At 47.6% G+C, this 22,462-nt stretch overlaps 1 protein-coding gene across 1 annotated transcript in view; it reads left to right on the forward strand.

Moving 5' to 3' along the window:
- Nucleotides 1-17,724: 17,724 nt before the first annotated feature.
- Nucleotides 17,725-22,462, forward strand: part of LOC144152903 (8-oxo-dGDP phosphatase NUDT18-like) — a 53,198-nt gene continuing 48,460 nt past the window's right edge. The window contains exon 1 of the mRNA XM_077684457.1: nucleotides 17,725-18,204. The gene's annotated coding sequence lies outside the window, so the exon portion shown is untranslated. The remainder of the gene's footprint in view (nucleotides 18,205-22,462) is intronic.

The raw sequence follows: 22,462 nt of genomic DNA on the forward strand, positions 1-22,462 counted from the left end.
CGTCCGACACTCAGCCATCCTGGACCAGGTCTCGCGCCTCAACATGGGGGAGAGGTCGTTCGCGTACATTCGCGACTTCCTCTCGGGCCGCACCACGAGGATCGTTGCCGGTGACATGGAGCTGCCAAAGAAGAGTCTGGGGAGCACGGGGACGCCACAGGGCGCCGTGATCTCGCCGACGCTGTTTAACATCGTAATGATCGGGGTCGCCCAGCGCCTCCAGGGCGTCCCGAAAGTCGGACACACCATATACGCGGACGACATCACGCTGTGGGTGTCCGGCGGCAGTGACGGCGAGATCGAGGCGTCCCTGCAAGAGGCCATCGACGCAGTCGAAGATCACCTAAAAGACACCGGTCTGACGTGCTCCCCGACCAAGTCGGAGCTGCTGGTACTAACACCAAAGAGAAGAGGAAGCCACAAGAGAGGAGAAGAAGAAAGAAACAATAACATCCACCTGAAGACGCGGGACGGGACGGCCATTCCGAGGGTGAAGACGCTGCGAGTCCTCGGACTACACATCGACGCCCACGGACACAACGGCTTCACCGTTGCCAAGTTGGAATCAAAAGTCGGAATGGCCTTGAGGTTGATCAAACGAGTGGCGTCCAGACACGGAGGCATGAGAGAGGCGAATCTCCTCAGGCTGGTCCAGTCGTTCGCCGTCAGCCACGTTGCATATGTAGCTGCATTCCACAATTGGACGGTGGCGGAGCGAGGGAAAGTGGAAGCTCTGCTACGCAAAGCTTATAAGACGGCCCTAGGCCTATACGCACATACCAACACAGAAAGGCTTCTCGAACTGGGGGTGCACAACACCCTCAGCGAGATAGCCGAGGCCCAGGGCACCGCACAGATCGCGAGGCTTACGCAGACAAGAACTGGTAGGGCTATTCTACGTAGGGTAGGCTACCGGTCGGAATTAACGCGAGAAGGCGAAAGCGAGAGCGGCGGGTGCGGCGGCGGGAGCGGTGGCGGTGGTCGCGGTGGTGGAGGCGGGGGGTGGCCGGCGAGCCAGCCGCCGATGCCGAAGCCGGCGCGGTCGCTGCCGCGCGGGCTGCTCGCCCTCATGCACGTGCCGCCGCTGCCGAAGCACATGGACCCAGAAGAGAATCGAGAGCGGCGAGCGGCCAGAGCGAAAGCCCTGACGGACGTGCACGCGGCGGACACCAACGCCTTCTACGTGGACGCGGCGGAATACCCAGGCCGCCGGGGCACGTACGCCGTGGCCGTGATTGCAGCGACCTCCGGGAAGCTGTGCTCGGCGGGCAGCGTCAGGGTCCGGGACTCAACGCAAGCGGAGGAGCTGGCGATCGCGCTAGCCCTAGTGGACCCACGGTGCGCGACAGTGATCAGTGACTCGCGAAACGCGATACTGAGCTACGCTCGGAACTCGGTGTCGGAGTGCGCGAACAGGGTGTGCGGGGCCCTGCCCCGACGGACGCTACCGGTGGTCCTCAAGTGGTTCCCGGCACACGTGGGACCGGTGGGGACCGGGACCAACCGCAACGAGGAGGCGGACCGAGCGGCGCGCGTGCTAACGAGACACGATGGCGCCGCCGTCGTTGGTGCGGCCGCTGCCGCGGCTGCTGCTGCTGCGCCCGCGGAGGGTGCGGCGGCGGCTCGGGCGGCGGCTGCGGCCGAGGCGAGTCTGCCCCCTCCTCCTACTCCATCGAACGCGGAAGACTACTACAGGGAAGAAGAGGAGGCAACCCCGGTCAGCTCCTACAAGGATGTGCTTGCGTGGTACAGAGAGACTAGGCGCGCCTTCCCGCCGCCACACCGTAAACTCACCAGGAGGGAAGGGGTGCTCGTGCGACAGCTCCAAACGCGGGCGATATGGACGCCCGTGGTCGCCAAGCACGTGTGCCCCGAACTATACCCAACGGACGAGTGTGCGCTGTGCGGGAGCGCTCGTGCGACCATGCAGCACATGCTGTGGGGTTGCCTCAATCAACCACCGACAACAACAACGGAGGAGGACGATGATCCGCTCCCACCAAGCGTGAGGGACGCGGTCACCAGCGTCAACTACGAACTCCAAAAGATGGCTGCCGAGCTCGCGCTCGCGGCCATCGAACGCCAGCGGCCGAAAGTGCGACTTTCCGCCACCCCTTGCACGGGGTCCGGCGAGTAGCGCCAGTAGGTAACCCACCGGGTTTACGCAGGCCTGAATAAATGTTGTTTCTCTCTCTCTCTCTCCCAGAACAAAAACAAGCCAGGTTTAAATGCGGGCAAAAACAAACCAAACGCGTGCCACGGTATGGTGGCGCCATCTAGGTTACGGAACGTAAAGAAACGCGGGAACAAACCAACACCGCTACAGGGTGGAGACAACCTTTGAACGGTCCCGTGCCGCCGCAATTGGGCCAACGGGCTCAACGCGTTATTCTTTTCGTTTCCCACGAGACCTAGCAACGCGAAACAGACAATATGATTCAAACTTCTTCAGTAAACCGCGTTGCGGCGATAATTTTAGCGCGGTTTTGACACAATGACTTGCTTCGGCGGCGAGCGAGCAAGCGAACATGGCGGCGCCAGCGTTACGTGTCTCTACCCTGTACGGTGGATGCGTGAATGAAGGTACTCTAGGCTGCAGAGCGGTCGGTTCCCGTGATGTCACTTGGGACCACGAAAACGCACGATTGAGCGGGAAAATCAAAATTTTAACCTAAATTGTTTAATTTCTCAGTGAATAAAGCACCGTTTGTATCCGGATAAGCGCTGGGGGCACTATAAAACACGAAATCTTTCGAATAAAACCAACTTGCATTTTCTCTTCATGGCTCCTTTAAGTTCAGATAGGAAATGTTATAGTATAGAACATACGCGAGCCACAGTGGAGCCCGTTGAGGTTAGCGAGTATGGTGACATGTCTGATGCACTGTCTAGGGCTCCCTTAAAGTATTACACAATTGTCCGTAGAACCTCACGGGTAATTTCCCTCTAGACTACCCAAAACCGCGCGTAACTATATTCTGGACGGGAAAATAAAAGAGACCAACATAGAGTTAGTACATGGCCTGAACATCAGCTAGAATTAACACGATTTGGCGGTTTTGCTAAGTTGTGGCGGCCCAACTTCATGAATAATGACTGCAAGTAGACCGAGCTACCAATCGCCCCCAAAATCGGGCGAATTCATCATGCCAATTTCAATTAGTGCCCAGTATTCTATAGTACATGAAATGGTTCTCATTGTGTTCACTGAGGGCTCCTCTGACATTCTCTAAACAAGTTTGTGCAGGGCAGTGCTGTGCCCTCGTCGCCCCATTTGGACGAGCTCGATTGAAAGCGAGTTAATGATTTATCACAGCAGCTGCTAAAAGGAGACGGGACCAATGCATTTTCACGTAGCCAAGGACGACGCAGGTTTCTTCAAATAACAAAGTTTATTGGAGCGAACTCGTGCTCCGCTAAAACTCACAGAAAATACACGCGACGTAGAAGCAGCCAACAAAGTGACGCGCGCAGACTGGCGTCGGCGAATCGAATGACGCGTTGTTTGCCTTGCGATCATTTATCCTTCGGCGTTAATCCTTCGAGAACTATCGAAACAGATCGAGAACGTTGGTAACCTTATCTAATACGAACATTCCATTTTGGTGACGACACAATTGATACACTCTTCCTATGGAATCAGATGCCATGGCCTGCGCGGCGTAGAAAAAAGAGAGACGGAAACGCGCGATTCATCTCTAAGTTGGATAAGGCAGCCGGATGCAGCCAGTCGATGAAAATAAAACACACAAATAAACGGCTGTAGGACATTTCGTCGAAAGGCAATTCGTAGCAGGTCAACTCGTAGTAGGGCAATTCGTCGCATAGGGCAATTCGTAATAGCGCAATTCGTCAAGATGACAATTCGTCACCCTATTAGAAGTTTCTTGTGTGTTTGGGAGTGCTGTGAACTGGACTAGTTGGTAGTGATTCATTCTAAGACTACGCGAAACAACAAAGACTAGGCATACACAACATAGGACACGGTGCAGGCTAACAAGGGATTTTTATTCAGGACACAGTGCAGGCTAACAAGGGATTTTTATTCAGGAAAAACAATTTAAGAAAATCACATCCTCCGCGCGTGCGCAAAATGACCGCGTCGTACGTTAAAAACGTGAAAAAATATTCAAACATCATGCTGCGACGCAAATACATCACGAGGTACCCTTATTCCTATATCCCGAATCAAGAAGAGCTATCTCGCTGTTATCGAGAAGATTGTGACACAGTGATGTCCCTCTAAGTCAACGCTTCGACGAACAGTTAGGCAAAGACAGCGTGCAACATTTGTCTACGATATTCCTCCCCGCAGAGAAGACATACATCTCCCGCCTGAATTCAAGGTACGTGTACTAAAACTGTAAAACATTAGGTTAACCGTACATAAAACTCCTTTGCAAACCAGCATTTCCCCGCCTCTTTCTGTCCTGATGACTTCCATAGCGACTGCGAAAACGAGTGCTTAGACCAGTTATTTTATAGTATTTCGCTGGTAAATCGCTAAGTCTTGATAGTTTGTTCTGGAAGCTCCATTCGACTTTCGGCCTTGAATGATAAGATTGGTCCGGCGAACGCGCAACCTCCGGTGCACTGTCAGCTTCAGGGTGAACTGGACTTTTCTGGGAAGCCTTCTGAGCTTTATCTTTTATGCAAGCACGTACCATGCCCCTCTTTCCCGAATTCCTTTATGCTGTAAGCCTGGAAATGTAACAAAAAAGTTTTTTTTGAGCGACTAGATGCCCAAGCGACGAGTAGCCCTATGACGAATTGCCCTACGTGACCGATTGCCCTGCTACGAATTGCCCTATTACGAATTGCCCTATTACCAATTGTCTTTCGACGAATCGTCCGTACCCCCATGACAGGGTCGTATCTTACTTTACACACTGTATCTGCAAGCTTTAAGGTTACAAGTAGTTTTAATGACTTTATAAAACACCAACACAAGCAATCACGATGTTTCCACGAGCATCAGCGTGCCAAAAGCAGAAAAAAAGCACTTACACGTGACGCCTACCAATTAATTTGTTCTCGGTACTTGCTTTTTTGTGTGATGGGGGTATTCAGAGACGTATGTATGCATGGCTCTGGGCCCATTTTTTCTGAGCCCGCGGAACTGTTATAACGATTATAATTAACATTAACTGGTCAGTGGTCGGAAGCGGTTTGCCGGCTGTGTTTTTTAAAACGCAGTGTCTAGAGTTACGTCCGACGGAACCCAAAATTGAAAACTAGAGTTACGTCCGACGGAACTTTAAGCCAGTTTCTAGAGTTACGTCCGACGGAACCCAGAATTGAAAACTAGGGTTACGTCCGACGTAACTTTAAGCCAGTCTCTAGAGTTACGTCCGACGTAACCCAAAATTGAAAAATAAAGTTACGTCCGACGGAACTGTAAGCCAGTTTCTAGAGTCCGACGTAACCCAAAATTGAAAACTAAAGTTACGTCCGACGGAACTATAAGCCAGTTTCTAGAGTAACGTCCGACGGAACCCAAAATTGAAAACTAGAGCTACGTCCGACGTAACTTTAAGCCAGTTTATAGAGTTACGTCCAACGGAACTTTAGGCCAATGTTTTGAGTTACGTCCGGCGAACGTAAAGCATTAAAAAATTACAGCTAACGGCACCAAATACCATGACGCTCCATGGGTGTAGCCCGAAACAACCCATTGTGGGAGCGGCAGCACGACAGCGGCAATGTCGCATGACCACGCATGGCTTGTTTTGCAGATTCTGCCGCTTATCGTCAGCAATGCGGTGCCCAGTACAGCAGCAGTGGACGTCACTTGGATGAGCCAATCGGACCATCAAGCAGGAGTGACATCGGCAGCGGGCAGCGGGCATATAAAGCTGGCACCTCAACCAACTACCTTCAGTGGGAGCGGAAGCACGACAGCGGCAATGTCGCATGACCACTCATGGCTTGTTTTGCAGGTTGGTTATTACTCTCCCGTATCACGATTGCGGTCAAATTGCCTTTGTCTGTTGGTGCTGCCGCTCCCTGTGAAGTGTCTTGAGATTTTGAGCATGTTGTGGTTGGACCTGAAGGTCTTGCTTTCTGGGGACGTAGAAATGAACCCTGGTCCAACTGTGGAAGAATTGCTGGAACAAATTTTGGAAAAGCAAAATCAAATGGACAACAGGCTTGCCAATTTGGAAGAAAGCCTCACTAAAATTATGAATCAATGTGCTCGGGTGGAAATTTTAGAAAGAACAGTTGAAGACGTTAAACGAACAGTTCAGCATCAACAGCAGCGACTAATTGATTTGGAAGACCGGGCACGGCGCAATAATGTTATTGTATTTGGTGTCCAGTGAAAACGAAACGCGTGAGGACATCGAGCAGAAGGTTGTAAAAAATATCTTTTCTGAGAAACTTGGCGTCATGGTCTCGTCAGTTGAAAGAATACATAGGCTTGGTCAAAAGAAACAGTCGCGTGATAGGCCTGTTATACTAAAATTGTATTATTTCAATGAAAAGGTGGCAATCTTCAAGAACTGCAAAAAACTCAAAGGAACGAAAATCAGTGTTTCTGATGACTACTCCCCGGAAACAGTTGAAAAAAGAAGGCTACTTTGGAAATCGGCGCAGACTGAGAAAGGCGCCGGTGCAAAGGTCAACCTTGTTCACGATAAGCTTTTTATCAATAGCATTGCTTATACATGGGATTTCGAGCAGAACGTGCGCGTGAGACTGCGCAACGAGCCGCCATTTGCTTCCGAAAAAGTTGACTGACGCGCAAGGCAGCCACAGATAAGATTACTGAACATAAATGCCCGAAGCATTGTGAATAAGGTAGAACAACTTGAATACTTGTCTTTGCTCCACGACGCGGAGCTAATTGCCATAACAGAAACGTGGTTGCACAGTGACGTTAAGGACGAGGAAGTATTCCCAGGCAATTACAGTGTGATCCGCAAAGATAGAGCAACACGAGGTGGTGGCGTAGCACTATTAGTGAAGAAGCCACTCAGATATGAAACTGTGTCATCCATCAACGGGCATGAAAGTGTTTGGTGCAAACTGTTTCTTGATACCACCATTTTGATGGTGGGCGTTATCTATAGAACCCCCGGAAGCCCAGTTGAGTTTTTGTGTACTCTTGACCAGCACTTAAATACTGTAAGGAATGCCAGAAGTAGAATTATTTTAGCAGGGGACTTTAATTTACCTGGTGTCGATTGGAATGCGAGAGTTACGGGATTAGTTGAAAAGCCTAGCGCTGATACAATGTTAGAGATCATGCTTAAGCATAACCTTGTTCAGGTGGTCAAAGAACCAACCAGGACACAAGGACAAAATAAATCTACCCTGGATTTGCTTTTCTTGACAGACGGGACCTTCAATTGTAATATCGACATACAGGATGGCATATCAGATCATAAAACAGTCGTAGCAACTTTAACTATGGGTAATATACAACTAGAAAGAAATCCCTCTGTACATGTGTATACTTTTAATCGTGCTGACGACACGTCAGTTACGGACTACTTAGAATGCGCTCTTGATAATATCCCTGTCGAAGATGATATAAATAGTCTTTGGAAATACTTTGTGTCAGTTGTACGCGCCTGCTTAGAAAAATATGTGCCTAAGAAGGCCAAACGCATGGGAAGACGCATCCCATGGGTAACTAGGGACATCATTCATTTGAAGCGACGACTGAATCGTGCGCGTAAAAGGATGCCAAGGAGAAGTGAAGAAATAGCTACTCTCGGCACGCAACTCAGAAAGAAACTAAAAAGTGCAAAGGCGACCTTTTTTTCGACAACGCTTGTGGATTATATGCAAAACTCGCCTCAAAAATTCTGGACATACTTATCGGATTCTAAGCGCGACATTAATGAAATCAAGGTAAACGGAAGCGTCTGTAGTAAGCCAGATTTGATCGCTCATGCTTTTAACAGTATGTTTAATTCGGTATTTACACCTAGCAGTAATAGGCGCCCCTCAGATACAACTGATGCTTTGTCAGTGTGTGGAGATACTAACGATATCGACATTTCCCGAGATGGCATTGTAGCCTTGTTGCTGAAACTGGATACCAAAAAATCTTGTGGTCCCGATGAAATACCCAATCAGTTCCTGAGGCGCTATTGCGAATGGATATCCCATTTCTTGTTGAGAATTTTTGCGGTGTCATTGCGTACTGGAGGTGTACCCGAAGACTGACTCCTTGCTCGCATTGTACCTGTTTTCAAGGCGGGCAATAAGTTATTGCCGGAAAATTATAGACCAATTTCCATTACATGCGCAGCGTGTAAAATGTTAGAACATATAATATCGAAACATCTAGTTGAATACATTGAAACTAACATCTTATTCTACGGAAAACAGCATGGTTTTCGCCGACGCTTGTCGACAGTAACGCAGCTTTTTGAAGTGTCCCATGCGTTCGGCCTTGCACTTAACAACAAGGAGCAAATCGACGTAATAGCCATTGATTTTTCAAAGGCTTTTGACCGCATGTCACAATAAACTTATTGAGAAATTATATAAACTTGGAGTTAACAAGCAAATCGTGAAATGGATTCACGCGTACCTTTCCAATAGAAAACAGTATGTCCAAATAGCTGGTGAACGGTCATCTTTTTTGCCGGTTTTGTCGGGTGTGCCGCAAGGGTCGGTTTTAGGACCAATTTTGTTTCTTTTCTATGTTAATGACATTGCTAATGACATTGATTCTAAGATTGAACTACGTCTATTTGCGGATGATTGTCTCATTTATTGTCGCGTCAAGAATGTTCAAGATCAAGTGCTGTTAAACGAAAGCCTTCAAAAAATTTACGACTGGTGTGTTACATGGGACATGAAAATTAATTTTGATAAATCGGCTTACATGACTGTATCTAGCAAGAAAACCCCGTTGCCTTTTACTTACACAATAAATAATATTCCACTTCAGCATGCCAGTAAGCTTAAGTATCTCGGGGTCACAATAACGAACAATTTGAACTGGAACGAGCATATTGATAACATCTGCGGATCTGCTCAACGCAAACTCGGTTTGTTAAGGCGAAAGGTAAAAGATGCTACACCTGAGGTCAAGCTCAAGGCGTACCAATCAATTATACGGCCGACACTGGAGTACGCTAGTATAGTGTGGGATCCGCACAATGTGGGTTTGATAAACAAATTGGAACGGATTCAAAGGCTAGCTGCAAGGTTTATCTTCGGTGCGTACCGAAGAACGCAGTCTGTATCTGCACTATTATCTCGTGCCGGTTTGCCCGAACTCTCAGTGCGCAGAAAAATAGCTAGGCTGAAATTCTTGTACCAATTGTATAATAATAAATTCAACTTGGATTCCAGGCTATACTTGTACCCCCCAGGGCGAGTGTCGCCACGAACAGGTCACTCTCATGCTGTGATGCCGTATGTGCCACGCGTTGATGTGTTCAAATTTTCTTTTCTTGTAAAAACTATAGTTGAGTGGAACAACCTTGATGCAGATGTATTTATTGACACACCCACGACTGAATCATTTGAGCGTAAGCTGTCATTGTGTGTTCTCTGAATGCATTGCTTGTCTATCGCGGAACTGGTGTTACATGTTTGTGGAAAATTATTTTCCTCCCACCTCTGTAACAGCCCGCAAGGGCTAACAGTATTGGAAATAAATAAATAAATAAATTCCCGTTTGAACCCGCCCCGCTTGAACCCATTCCCGAAACGCCCTTCCCGTTTGGCCCGTCCCGTGTACGCCCGTTCCCAAAACGCCCTTCCCGTTTGGCCGCTTTCTGTTTCAACCCGTTCGCAAAACACCCTTCCCGTTTCAACCCGCTCCCAAAACGCCCGCTTCGAATAGCTCAGATAAGTTTCTGAGCTCGCAGTTCACTTCCCAGTGAACGCAAGCACGTCTTGTAGAATTCTCAAACTTATCTTGTGTAGCTGTCCAAGACATCTTGATCTACACATTAGGACAGCTACCACACTTCTATACGACATCTGGGCAAGACCTCCAAGATGTCTACGCAACACCTGAAGATTTTTATAGACATTGCCAAGACTGGAGATAGCCATCCTGTAGCTCGGCTAACGCGACGCTATGCCTGAGCTACAAGTCTTGCAAGATATTCTTGATGATATCTCAGAGACTGCTAAAAATTCCAACAAGACGTTTACAGGACGAATACTAAACACCTCATAGCTATCTGGAATGAAAGCAACAAAACGTTTATTTTCCGTTTTGACGACATTCTCAAAAATTTTGAATAGCAATCTACGAGAAGACTTCTAAGCATGCCAAATAGAGACATAATGTCTTGTGAAGATGTTTTCTAGTAATTGTGGAGACATAAAGGAAAACCTCTCACAGCAGTTTACGCCAGCGGCATTGTAGCCATCTTGCTATCATCTTATTAAGATGTCATCAAGACGACTCTTATAGATCTCTTCCTGTTTTACGCCCAGGGGTATATAGAAATGTGGTTATCAGAATAAGAGTGCACATATATAACTTATTTCATCTAAAACAACTTTGATATTGTATAGATGGGACAGCATAACCACATTTTACTGCATTTCGTGTGGCCTGACAAATCTGACTGAGCTAAAGCGTCTAGACACACCTTAAATGCAGCAATAAGCACACTGAGCAACTTTTGCAAGACTAGCAATTTTAATATTCAAAATACACATGACAAGTCAAAATAGAATAAAAGGTGGCCAAAAGATGTGGGAGTAAAAAAAAACTTGATATGCATAAAAGGCAAAAATTAGAAACTACCCGTTCTATTTGGCTGCCATAGCAATTAAAACATGCTTATAAAAAATGACTAGATACTGAATGCCTTTCAGCCTTTCAATGTTATAGCAAAAAAAAGTCAACTGCAAGAACTAAAAAGAATGATCATAAAAAATAGGTTAGGGATCACCGAAAATATATCAAAACATGTGCATTACAGTGAAAACCTATTCAAAGTGGCCGAGTCTTGATGATGTTTGAAGTGCTGGAAATCCAGGTAAGCTGATCCAATGACGGAGGGTTAACCTTCCTGCGATGAGGTAAACACACTAATCTGAGTATACACAGACACGCACCCAAATGAAACACCCGATGGACACATTTTTGTGTAAGGAGACTTTTTTAGACCACAAGGCAGGGCAAAGGTAAATGCTTAAGGTAGCTACTATTTTACAGGTAACCAGTGAACTCTTGCTGAAAAAATTTTTAATGAACTATTCTTTTGATACATGGAAGGCCATGGGTACGGGAAGTAGGGATAGGGGAAGGGGGCTATCCATGGGTAGGGATAGGGGAAGGGGGCTAGTGGGTATACATTTAAGAGGCTTCAGAGTGTCACTTATGCAAGATGCCAATAATATGCCCAATATGACAACGTCAGGTTAATAATCCAAATTAGTTGTAGGAAATAGTAAAACGTTGCTTGACAACTATTTTAGGCAATATAAAGCAGCATAAAATCATTTCATCAATTTCCACAATATTAAAGCAAATTTAGAAGAGGGGCAACACAAACACAGGGGGTGTGGAATATTGGCTGCATTCTCTTCCAGGCTACTGCCCACAATAGAACATTTTTTTTTGTGGTGGACACGTGACCATTTGGCAAAATTGTGCATCTTGCAATGACAAAATATTAGGCTTGTGCGAATAGTGTTATTTTAGTTCGAAGCGAATTCGAAGCAAATAGTCCTGGGTTCGAATATTTTCGAAGTGAATTCGAATAGTCGCGCAGAAAACCGGGCTAGTTGGTACAGATTCATCTTCGCAGCGCACAAATGACAGGACAAAGGGGAGGAAAGGCAGGATACATCTTAAGCGCTTGCCCAGTGTTTTCCTCCTCTTTGTCCTGTCATTTGTGCGCTGCGAAGATGAATTCGAATAGTTGTCAGGTGTCCGAAGAATAAAACAACAGTTGAAGTTGTTCTATGCAAAAGTTTTTATTTGTGGGGTCATCACAGAGAATCCTGTGATAACATGATAAAAAATCGCGCCAATCCACCCCGTGAATGTGGTTGGAAAGCAAAGCTGTAAACGGCACCCATAACGATTACCCATGCGACGTCACTTAAATTCACTCACATCGCTCTACAAATAGCAAAACCAGAGAGAAGTGAAATGCACTTAACCACACCATTTATTACTTCAAAGAGACATTCTTGTTAAGGTTAAATCAATGCATGAAGCATGAACGGTGTTTGGTTGAGTTGTATTGGTGTAGCACAAGAGTGGAAACTTTTTTTATAAAATTAAAGTAAGCTCCAACCCGGTGTTAGACGATCTGTCTTCTCCGTCTCTGCGCCGCGGACGGAGGCGACGAGATTTGCGGCAGAGAAGGAGGAGGGGGAAGAAATACTTCTGTTCAGATTTCTGAACGGCCCAGAGTGCAGCCCTGGGGAGTGATTCCTTCTTCCGTGGGGCCCATATGCAGTCCGCGCGCCTGTGTTCTGTCCACCCACTGAAGCTGGGTAGGTAAAGAGGGCCTGGAGAGCAGCATCTCCCATTGCTCTGGTTGGGTAGTTGACGGAAAGAGAGGAGGGTGCTCAAGGCTAAAGCCGCACACCCCGATTACGGGGCGGAGTGTTCCTACTTCTGAGCAAAATTTACATTCAGCGTCGTAGCGATTCGGATGCGTTAAGTGAAGACGCGTTGGCTGTGGGAAGGAGCCCGGATTGTATAAGCCGTAGGGTAGTTTGTTGTTCTCTGGAAAGGTCAGGGTAAGGCGAATGTACGGTCTGTCTCAGAATGCGATAATGCTGGGTTATCTCCCTGAACGTGACAAGCGGGTGACTGACCTCGTTCAGCTCCATAGCATGGGAGGTAAAAGCACAGGCTTGTTGGGTGGGCGTATTTGTTGCCCTCCATTGAAGTGTGAGGGGGGTGTCCAGATGAGCTGAATGAAACCGTTTGGGGAGTGGTTTTTTAGCACGCGCAGTGCAGGTCAGGACACCCAACCCTACTGGTAATTCCAGTAGGTCGGTTTGCTGGGAATCAATGACTACCCTCCGAACCCCTGGTTGAGCGAGAGCCAAGGTGATAGCTGCCTCTTCTGCTGGCGTCATTTCTTGGGTCCTAAGAGAGGTACACGCAAGGAGGTTGGTTCTGAAGGTAGCCACGATAATGGCGTATCGCTGCCCTCGATGTTTGGAGGCGTCTGTGTAGATAACTGCATGATTCCCATCGAGGGTGGTGTTTAGCGCTTGAGCCCGTGCTTTTCGGTGACCCTCGTCATGTGAGGGGTTCATATTTCTAAGCAAAGGGAGCATCTTTAGTTTTATTGCCAAGAGTCTGGGAGTACGTCAAGCGGAGTGACATTCTGGGCTGCCCAGCCAATCTGGTGAAGCATGCGGTTACCCATCGCAGTTCTGAGTCGGGCCTTATGGTTAGAAAGATGGCCTTATATCAGCTCTTCCACGGTGTTGTGGAGCCCCGTGCTAAGCAGCCTCTGTGTGGACGCACTCATAAGAAGACCAATGGCCTGCTCGACCGCCTTTCTAATCATTATATAAAGCGTCTCTATGTCTTCCTTGTCTAGAAGAAGACAGGGGGTTGACGTAAGTAACTCTCGAGAGGACAAAAGCTTCAATTAATCGAAAGGTACCGGATTCCTTTAGGCCTCGCTTCTTGGTGGCAACTCGCCTGATCATGTGTATGATTTGATTAATGCTGTTTTTGAGGCGCTGCAAGGAGACGTCACTCCTGATGTTAGCCTCGAGATGTAGGCTCAGCTAGGATCTTGATGCTGGGGCTTGGAGTGATGGCCTGGCCATCAAGGATTATTTGAGTGTATTCCTTGGTTTGGCGTGAGGGCGGATGACAAGGAGCTGTGATTGTTTACGTGAACACTGGATGCCACAGGCTTTAGCACATTGGCGTAGTAGAAGTGAGATGTCATGCATTGGTGTGAGCTTCCTTTAATTTTTGTAACTCTTAGCACATGAGTAAGGTGCGCACAGGGCCGCTAGATGGGCGTGACTGGTCGCGTGACGCTTTCACGTGGCATTCAGCGAGAACGCAGGGGGTAAACCCGTAGATGTGCTTGGTTAGTACACCACCTGTCTTCCCAGTCTTCGTGTGGGCTCGTAGCTAAATCGGTAAGACAATGGGCTCTCGCTTTGTTAGTCTATTAGTTCCAGGTTCGATTCCCGGTGTTGCCAGTAAATTCTTTTATTTGTTAGCTGGAGTTTTCTGGTGACACCAACGGTCGCGAAAGAACCCTTGGGGGGTAGAGGTAAAAAGCTTTGCTTTAAAAAAACTTTGCTATAAAATGTGTCAACATTATACCAACGCTGCCTATTTGAAGATGAAACAAGGGTACATATAGACGTTCAGTTTGTTTTAAGGAATAAAGAGTTTTCCCGCCTGAAAGTGGACCAGCTTGAGAAAGCAGCTTGTCTCGATTAAAACGAACAGCGACTGCTTTCGAACGGGTACGCCGTTGCAGCGCAGCGCGTAAGGTGAAATATACTTTGCAAAATGTTTGTGTGGGCGTGTGTGTAGAGAAGGGGAAGCACTCTGCACTACCTCTGCACCAGGCCAGAATTCTTACGCAATATGCATACGTGTCGAACAATTTCAGAGCTTGCCTATTGGCCACTATTGCAAAACGCATCTAACATGCTCAAAATAGGGCAAAATTATTTTATAGAGCACCGCCCAGGCCTAAGCGACGCGCAGGCGGAGATTTGGAAGAATAATTGTGCGGTAAGTCGGCAAGCTTTACGCCAATTCACTCCGTACGCGTGCGAGCGAGTACATGTGATAGCAATCACTTACCCCCTACCTACATGCAGAGCGCCGATATCGATTATAGGCTACTGTTTCGCGATTCCAGTGCTTTGGGGACGTAATGATTTGGAGTAGATGCACCTAGCACTGAAGGTATCAGCCAAAAGATTGCGTGCAAATGCCTCCTACGTGCAAATCACCGAGATTCTAACTGCGCCAGCGCTGCGCTCCTCTCACGACAAAAGCAAACGTGCAGCGAACTTTCGCAAAGGCGTAGCGACGACTTGAGCAATACGTAGCGGTGCGCGTATGTCAAAGCACGCATCCTGGGATCCAAAGCAAGCGCAATGCCTGAGAGCCTGAGACGCCACAACAGGACTGCTTTCAAATGGGCGCCGCCATTTTGGCTACAGCTTCAGTGGAAGTGACGTCGGTGACATCACGATGCTGGGGCGCTATTTAAAGGGGGGGGGGGTCGGCCTGGTCTCTTACGGGATATGGTTTGGGAATACGCTGCCGGGCGCTTACGGAAGGGGGTGTGGTTTGACCTCTAGCGCGCAAGGGCAAAACTGGTCACCCCGCGAATACTGCTCGAGGTAGCGTAGAGTAAAAACCAAAACCAAAATGCTTAGACGAGCCACGGCATGAGGAAATAAGCGCTTTGTACGACAGATAGTGTCGCCTTGTCGCTGAAACTGACCAAGATCAAGCAGCCGCAACCTTCACTCCCACATGTTCAGCCACACAAGCGTAGATGGCGTCTGTTATTTGTGTGTCAGGGCAATTTAAAACCATCTTGGCTAACCTTCGGTAACTGGAAAGCAGAAATTGTAAACGCAGCAACTCCCTTCTAAAACGATCATTCGGCGTCAAAGTAACGCTATCGCGTCCAACATGTCACTGCAACTTTTTCTGATGCAAAAATAACTGTCGGACGGTCTTCTTCATCCTGATCGATAGCAACGTGGTGTTGGAATTGCGCCTAACTTCATTAGCTTGGGCAGACGTTAGTGGGACTTCTTCTGTGGAAATAACAATGGGACACGCGGCGTTATCACGCGCATTTGGAGGCTGCTGTGAGCGGCCTCTGATTTTGATGCGCATGCTTCCGTTCCATCACCTCTGTGACGCCCGGCCGCCGGTAATGGCCGCGTTTTTCAGTTTAGGTTCCCAAAACACCAATCTTCACGAGCTGTTTGCGTCGCGCGCATTCATGCTTGAAACGCAGTATATTTGCATGTCGCACTCTTTTTATTGGCCCTGTTGGATGGCCTTATTTTTACGCCGTCGAAAATTTGAGTGCAGTTGGCCTTTAGGGAAAAGCTTCAGTATAACAAGCAGCGAGACTGCATGCTTTGTTAGGCAAGCGGATGTTGGATTAGCAGCAACGATGTTGTTTTAGCCCACTCCCTCCTCTGCTTCGTTTTAAGTGGATTGTCTTCGTCGTACGCAATCCCAGTAGGCTACTTCTTCACTAAACGTCCAACGGGTAGTCAGCTTCCCGATCTAGTACTCTTTGTGATGAAAAAAGGAAAAAAACCTGTGGTTGCCGCATAGTGCAACTTGTCACCGACCACCACCGAGTCAAAATGAAGATGCCGGACCAGGGCACTCTGGCGTTTGAAGTAGAACCCCCGTGCGACTGTAACAAACCTGTACTCCTAAGTTTCGACTCCTGCGATGTGCTGAAGAATGACGAACGCACGCTCATGACGTAGGACCTAAGGGGAAAATTTAGGTATCTTACCTAAAGTATGTGTATGACCTGCAAGAGAACCTGACGGTGAAACCGGTCCGTTATCTACACCGAAAGCCCGTCCATACGAATAATATCGAAAAGATGAACGTGAGAAGGACCATTCAAGTTCTGCCTCCGGCTGTGACCGCTGCCTTATAACACCTAAAAGAACAAGCCAGGCACACATGCAGCCCATTGTTCGCAACTGCAGGCCACACCATCACATTCATGAGGAACTTCTATCAGGGGTTCATACTTCTGGACATGAGCAATACAACCCGGCACCTGCGCCAAAAGTTCCCCGATGTCCGGCACTACGGCGATGCTGACTATGACAGGCTTGAGTGGCTGGAGGTTACCATGCCTATGTACTTGGAAGATGTTAAAAGAAGTTGCGGCGATCCAAGCGAGTTCCTCACGAAGGAGACGTATGAGGAATTTTCTATCACCACCTACTCTAGTGTTTCCTGCATAAGGTACCTTCTGAAAACCGATAGCTTCCTGTTCGTGCATATACCGAATAGAGAAACGGAGCGAGAGCCCGTTGTCTTACCAATTGAGCTACGAGCACACGCAGATACAGGGGAGACAGACGGTGTATTCACCGAGCACAGCTGTGGGTTTACCCCCTGCGTTCTCGCTGAATGCCACGTGATAGCGGCACGCGACCTCTCGCGCCTCTGTGCGCTCCGTCCACGGCACGTGTGGCGGCCGTGTGCACCAGTGGTTTGTCCAGGTAGACCTGGAAAAGTTTGGACTCGTGTGCAATACCGATACCAAACAACCGACTACCATACGTGGAATGTGCTTTGAGTTAACTTTCACGAATAATATAACTGCGCTGAAAACGCAAAGTCTGAGTGCGTATCACACCGGTCATCAGTCCGTTCTGAACATTGTGCTGAAGTGAAATAATAAATAACGTGTTACAGGTACAGTGTAACGTGTGAATAACGCAACCGGGCCGTAGGCACCCGTGGTAGGTGGTGTATAAAGCGTCGCTTTCGAAACGCCCTCCACAGGGTGAATTGGCCCGCACTTTTTTGGAACGCAGTGCATAACGCAGAAAAGTCTTGCGAAAAGAAATATGCTCGGTTGTGGAATACAGGCACAGAATTGTTCACAAAATCCCGCAGTCTTGTCAGGACGTTGCATTGACGATCGCCTGCGTGACTACGAGAACTTTCTCAAAGGGTCATGCTGGCAGTCAGCTTGCTGTGCATTGGAAAAAAAAAAAGAAGAAAGGGCACGCGTGACCCACGAGGCTTTCTGTATCGCACAATGCTGCGACGAGTGTATTCGTATGCCCAGTGTCTCGCGTGAACGGAAAAGGGATCGCATATCTTTCGAATTGATACGGGTTTCCTACCATCATTGTGTGCTTTAAGAATTCGTACAGCACCGTCGCCTTCTTCTATTTGTTATTTATTGTTGCGTAGATTTGACTCTTTCGTACAAAGGTTGCGCCCTAATGCAATAAAAAAGATGTGGTTGATAGTCAGTGCACATGTTTGTCTCCTCCTTTCTCGTGTCCCGTCTTCGGGCTGTTGTAATCGCTTAGTTCGTTTTTTTTATTTTGCCACCCTCTGATTGGCTAGGTAGCGCACAAAATAGGCGTCGCTGAAGGAACGACGGGCATTGTGTTGCTGGAACTACGTGCGTCGCCTCCCTTCTTGGGCAAGCCGGCGGTCGTCCAGGCAGCTGGTGGCAGCGGTGGCGACGGAAGGGAGCGTATACGTCGGCGTTGGTCTTGGCGTCGGATTTGGTGAGAGCACGGTTTTATTATTATTATTATTAGAGCACCCTCAGGGCCTTTACGGCGTTACAGAGGGGGTGGGTACAGTGCATGAAAACAGGTAACAGTGTAGAAGTACAGGCAGTATGTAAACACAAGCATATTTCCGGAAACCAGGTTACTGCATTACATGTACAGAAAGTGCATTCTTGAATGATGCCGGATCTTCAATGGACACAATGTGGTGGGGAAGGTGGTTCCATTCCTCAGACATTTTGGGGAGAAATGAATCTGAGAATGCGTTGGTGCGGCCAGATGGAACGTTGTTGCCTTGAACGGATGGTCGATGCGGGATGATATGTACGTGGGCCGTAAGAAAAGGTCGCGTCTTATAGATGGGTTATGGAAATAGATTTTGTGAAACAGAGAGAGTCGTGAAATTTTTCTGCGATGGTGCAAGCTTGGTAGAACCAGGTTATTTTTCATTAGTGAAACACTGGAGGTACGGGAGTAGTCGGAAAGTATAAATCGAGCTGAGCGGTTTTGTACAGATTCCAGAAGAGAAATTAGGTTTTGTTGTGCAGGGTCCCAGATTGCCGAGGCATACTCTAGTTTAAGGCGAATTAGTGTCCGATAAAGTGTTAACCTGAGGGGGGATGGATCATGAGAGAAATTACGGCGAATATATCCTAAGGAACGGTTTGCGCTGCTGCAGACATAATTAATGTGTGTGCCATGTTAAGTCATTGCTGATATGAACACCAAGATACTTGTAGGATGTAACGTATTCGAGAGTGGCTCCAGTAATTTTGTAATTAAAGGGCTGCTGGGAATAACGTTTGCGCGTAATGGTCATGCTTTTGCATTTGTTTGTGTTAAGTATCATGTGCCATTTGCTGCACCATTTAGAGACAGTGTCGAGGTCGGCGTGTAAATTAAAGTTGTCCGTTCGGTCACAAATTTCGCGAAATTACGCAATCATCAGCGAATAATTTTATGGAGGAATTTATACCATTAGGAAGGTCGTTAATAAATATTAAAAATAGCAGAGGACCTAACTCCGAACCCTGTGGTACACTGGATTTAACATCAGTAGGGGGAGAATTGCATTCGTTAGCAGTCACGAATTAGGTGCGATTGGTCAAAAAGCATTCTATCCACTTAAACACATTAGGGTCAATGTTTAGGGTACTGAGCTTAAGAAGTAATAATTGATGAGACACTTTGCCAAACGCTTTTTGAAAATCTACAAAGATGCAGTCTACAGATGAACCGCGATCCAGAGCTGATGCAACGTCGTGTGTGAGTGTTAGAAGCTGAGTTTCGCATGAGTAATTTTTCCGAAAGCCATGTTGAAATGGGCTGAAAAAGGAGTTGGATTCCAGGAATGATAGAAGGTTAGAATAAATGACGTGCTCTAAAAGTTTACAGGAAATAGACGTTAACGATATTAGGCAGTTTTAGCATATCGTTACCGTGTTTGCGTTACCGTTTACCGTGTTGCCGGAAGCGCTGGCGACGGTGAAGCCTGTGCCGGTAAGTTGCCGTTCGCGGCAACTCTCGCGCTGCGCAGTCTTCTCCCGCAAACACGGTAAACGGTAATGTAAACACGGTAACGATATGCTACAACTGCCTATTGGCCGGTAATTTAAAGGAGAGCTTTGGATACCGGATTTGAAAACAGGTACGACCTACCCCACCTTCCAATCAATTGGCACAGCACATCACTGAAGGGATTGAAAAAAGATGTGTGGCAGGATTATTGACGAATAAACTTCGGTGTTTTTTAAGAGCTTGGGATTAATTTCGTCTACGCCACAACTGGAAGGTTTAAGGTCATGAATCAGCTTCATAATTCCAACAGGATCTACTACAATAGGATCCATTGGGAAAAAAGTTGTAATCGCATAATTGCGGCACAACATCCGCAGGACAATTCGAAAACGACTTGGCGAATACTTGATTCAGAACGCGACAACATTCGTCACTGCGCATGACCTGGTTGTCAGCATATCTAAGAGATATAAGTTCTTTTTTATTAGGTCTAATTGTCTTCCAAAACATTTTTGGGTTACTTTGGAGAAGCGAGGGCAGAGTGTTTGTAAAAAAGACGTCCTTTGCTTTTTTTATGGCTGCACGATAAGCGTCGGAAATATTTTTGTAAGCAAACCAGCGGGATGTCTCATTTTTGCGTTTGGCTACACGAAATGAGCGTTTCATTAGGTTTTGCAGTCGTTTTAGATCAGATGTGAACCAAGGTGAGCGTTGCTTGCAAGAAATAACAACTAAAGGAATATATTTGTTAGTCAAAAACGTAACTTTTTCTTTAAACAAGTGCCAACTGTGTTCAACCGTGCGATCAAAAAAGCCTACCATGTAGGCATCGATAAAACATTCGAGTTCTGTATTAATTGAAGCGTAGTCTCCTTTGGCGTAATTTCTTATTGCTTTGCTGTGTGTTAGCCGGCGCGAAACCTCAGCTTCTAAGGTAAAATGAATGAAACAATGAGCGCTTAAACCAGGAAGGAAAATTAGGAGTCGCACAAGATCTGGAACATTTCTCAGGACCAGATCTAGTATGTTAGCGGACGTCGGACCCACTCTGGTTGGTTTGTCAACTAGCTGAGTCAAATTAAAGTCGAGACACATGTTAAAAAATGTAGTACTATCTCCTGATAGATTACTGTAAGCAGAGCAGGGCACTGACCAGTTTATTTTGGGGAAGTTAAAGTCCCCGAGCAAGAACAACGGCGCATGTGGAAATTTCAAGACCAGGTTGTTAAGAACGTCATGTATTTTGTCACAAAAGTCAGATGTAGCATTGGGCGGACGATAACAGGCGCAAAACAGGGCGTTTTGATTATGTAAGTGTATCGAAACACAGATAATTTCTAAGACTGAATTTGTTATCACCATACTGGAAGTGAGACAATCGGCTGCAGCGATCAATACACCGCCACCAGGTTGATTACAACGATCAGCTCGGTATACAAAGTAATTTTTATCGCAACAAAACAATTCTGAGTTTGCCTACTATGTCTGCAGCGCAGTCATCAGAAAGGGAAAACAAGGCATCGTGCTTGTTAGTGACGCTACGCACATTTGAAAATAAGACTGACAGGTTCTTGTCGTTATTTTTTGGGCGCGGGTCAGATGTTAGGATGACACGGTATCTGAACCCCCGGACGTATCATCGATCTGCCTTGGCTTGTTCGTTTCCAGTTCGCATATGCTATCGGTAGCAGGAGAGTAGACATAGCACTTTTAAGTGCGAATGCACTTTATAAGCGACCCCAAACCTTCCACCGCCGGTGGCGGCGGCGGCGGCGGCGTCCGCAGTCCTCCTCTCCCTAGCAACGGCGTGGAGCGGAGAGGAGCGTCGGTAGCAACGGCGCGGTGACGTCACTTCACCACGTGACCGCGCTCGCTCCGCCTCCTCGCCGTGGCTGCGCGGGTGCGCGCCGCTCCCCGCACCGCTCCTCGCGCCGTGACGTCATGGTATGACGTCACAGCGCGCCTCCTCTCCCCAGCAGCTGCCGCGCGCCTCTCTCTCCACCGTGACGTCACACTCTCTCCTCTCCCCCTCGCTCGGCTGCAGCTGCCGTGCGCCGCTGTCCCTCTCCCCTTGCGCTCGCCTCCTCTCTCAGCCACCTGGCTCGGCGCGCTCGGCGCGGCGTACCCCCCTATATATGCAGCGATAAACTGCCAGACCTCCGTGGGTCGGCTCGCGCGCGCTCACGGGCGAATGCCCACGGATTTTAACTTTACTCCCCCTCGTAGCATCACCCCGTGCATTCGCACTTAACCATGTTCACCCTCGGGGAAATGCTTGGGAGTTTTTTGTTCAGGTAAAGCTTGTTATAGCGAATGGTAAACTGCTGGCCGCTATCCTTTCCGTACTCGTACAACTTTTTTCTCATGCTCCTCGTTGCCCTGCAAAAATCTTCGTTCACGACCACGTCAGACTCTTTAAGCTTATTTTTTGGAATTCAAGATGCTGTTTCTTCATTTGGATGAGGAGAACTTTACAATAATTGGCCGACATTTACCAGGAATGAACTTGCCTAACCTGTGGGCGCGAGATATTCGGTCGTCGCTAGTAGTCAAGTTTAAGTTCAATACGGAATTCAGAATTGCACAAACCTTTTCTTGTGGTTGTGCCCACGTCTCAGAAGAGCTGTCTGCAAGGCAATGAAATATTAAATTCTCCCTTCGTGAACGATCTTCAAAGTCATCTAGCCATTGGTTCAGCGCCATTACTTGTGGTTGATAATTTTGCGTGGGCAGC

Source organism: Haemaphysalis longicornis, unplaced genomic scaffold, assembly GCF_048455015.1.
Source record: "Haemaphysalis longicornis isolate Haplotype H1 unplaced genomic scaffold, Haemaphysalis longicornis Haplotype H1 scaffold_9, whole genome shotgun sequence".
NCBI classification, from domain to species: domain Eukaryota; kingdom Metazoa; phylum Arthropoda; class Arachnida; order Ixodida; family Ixodidae; genus Haemaphysalis; species Haemaphysalis longicornis.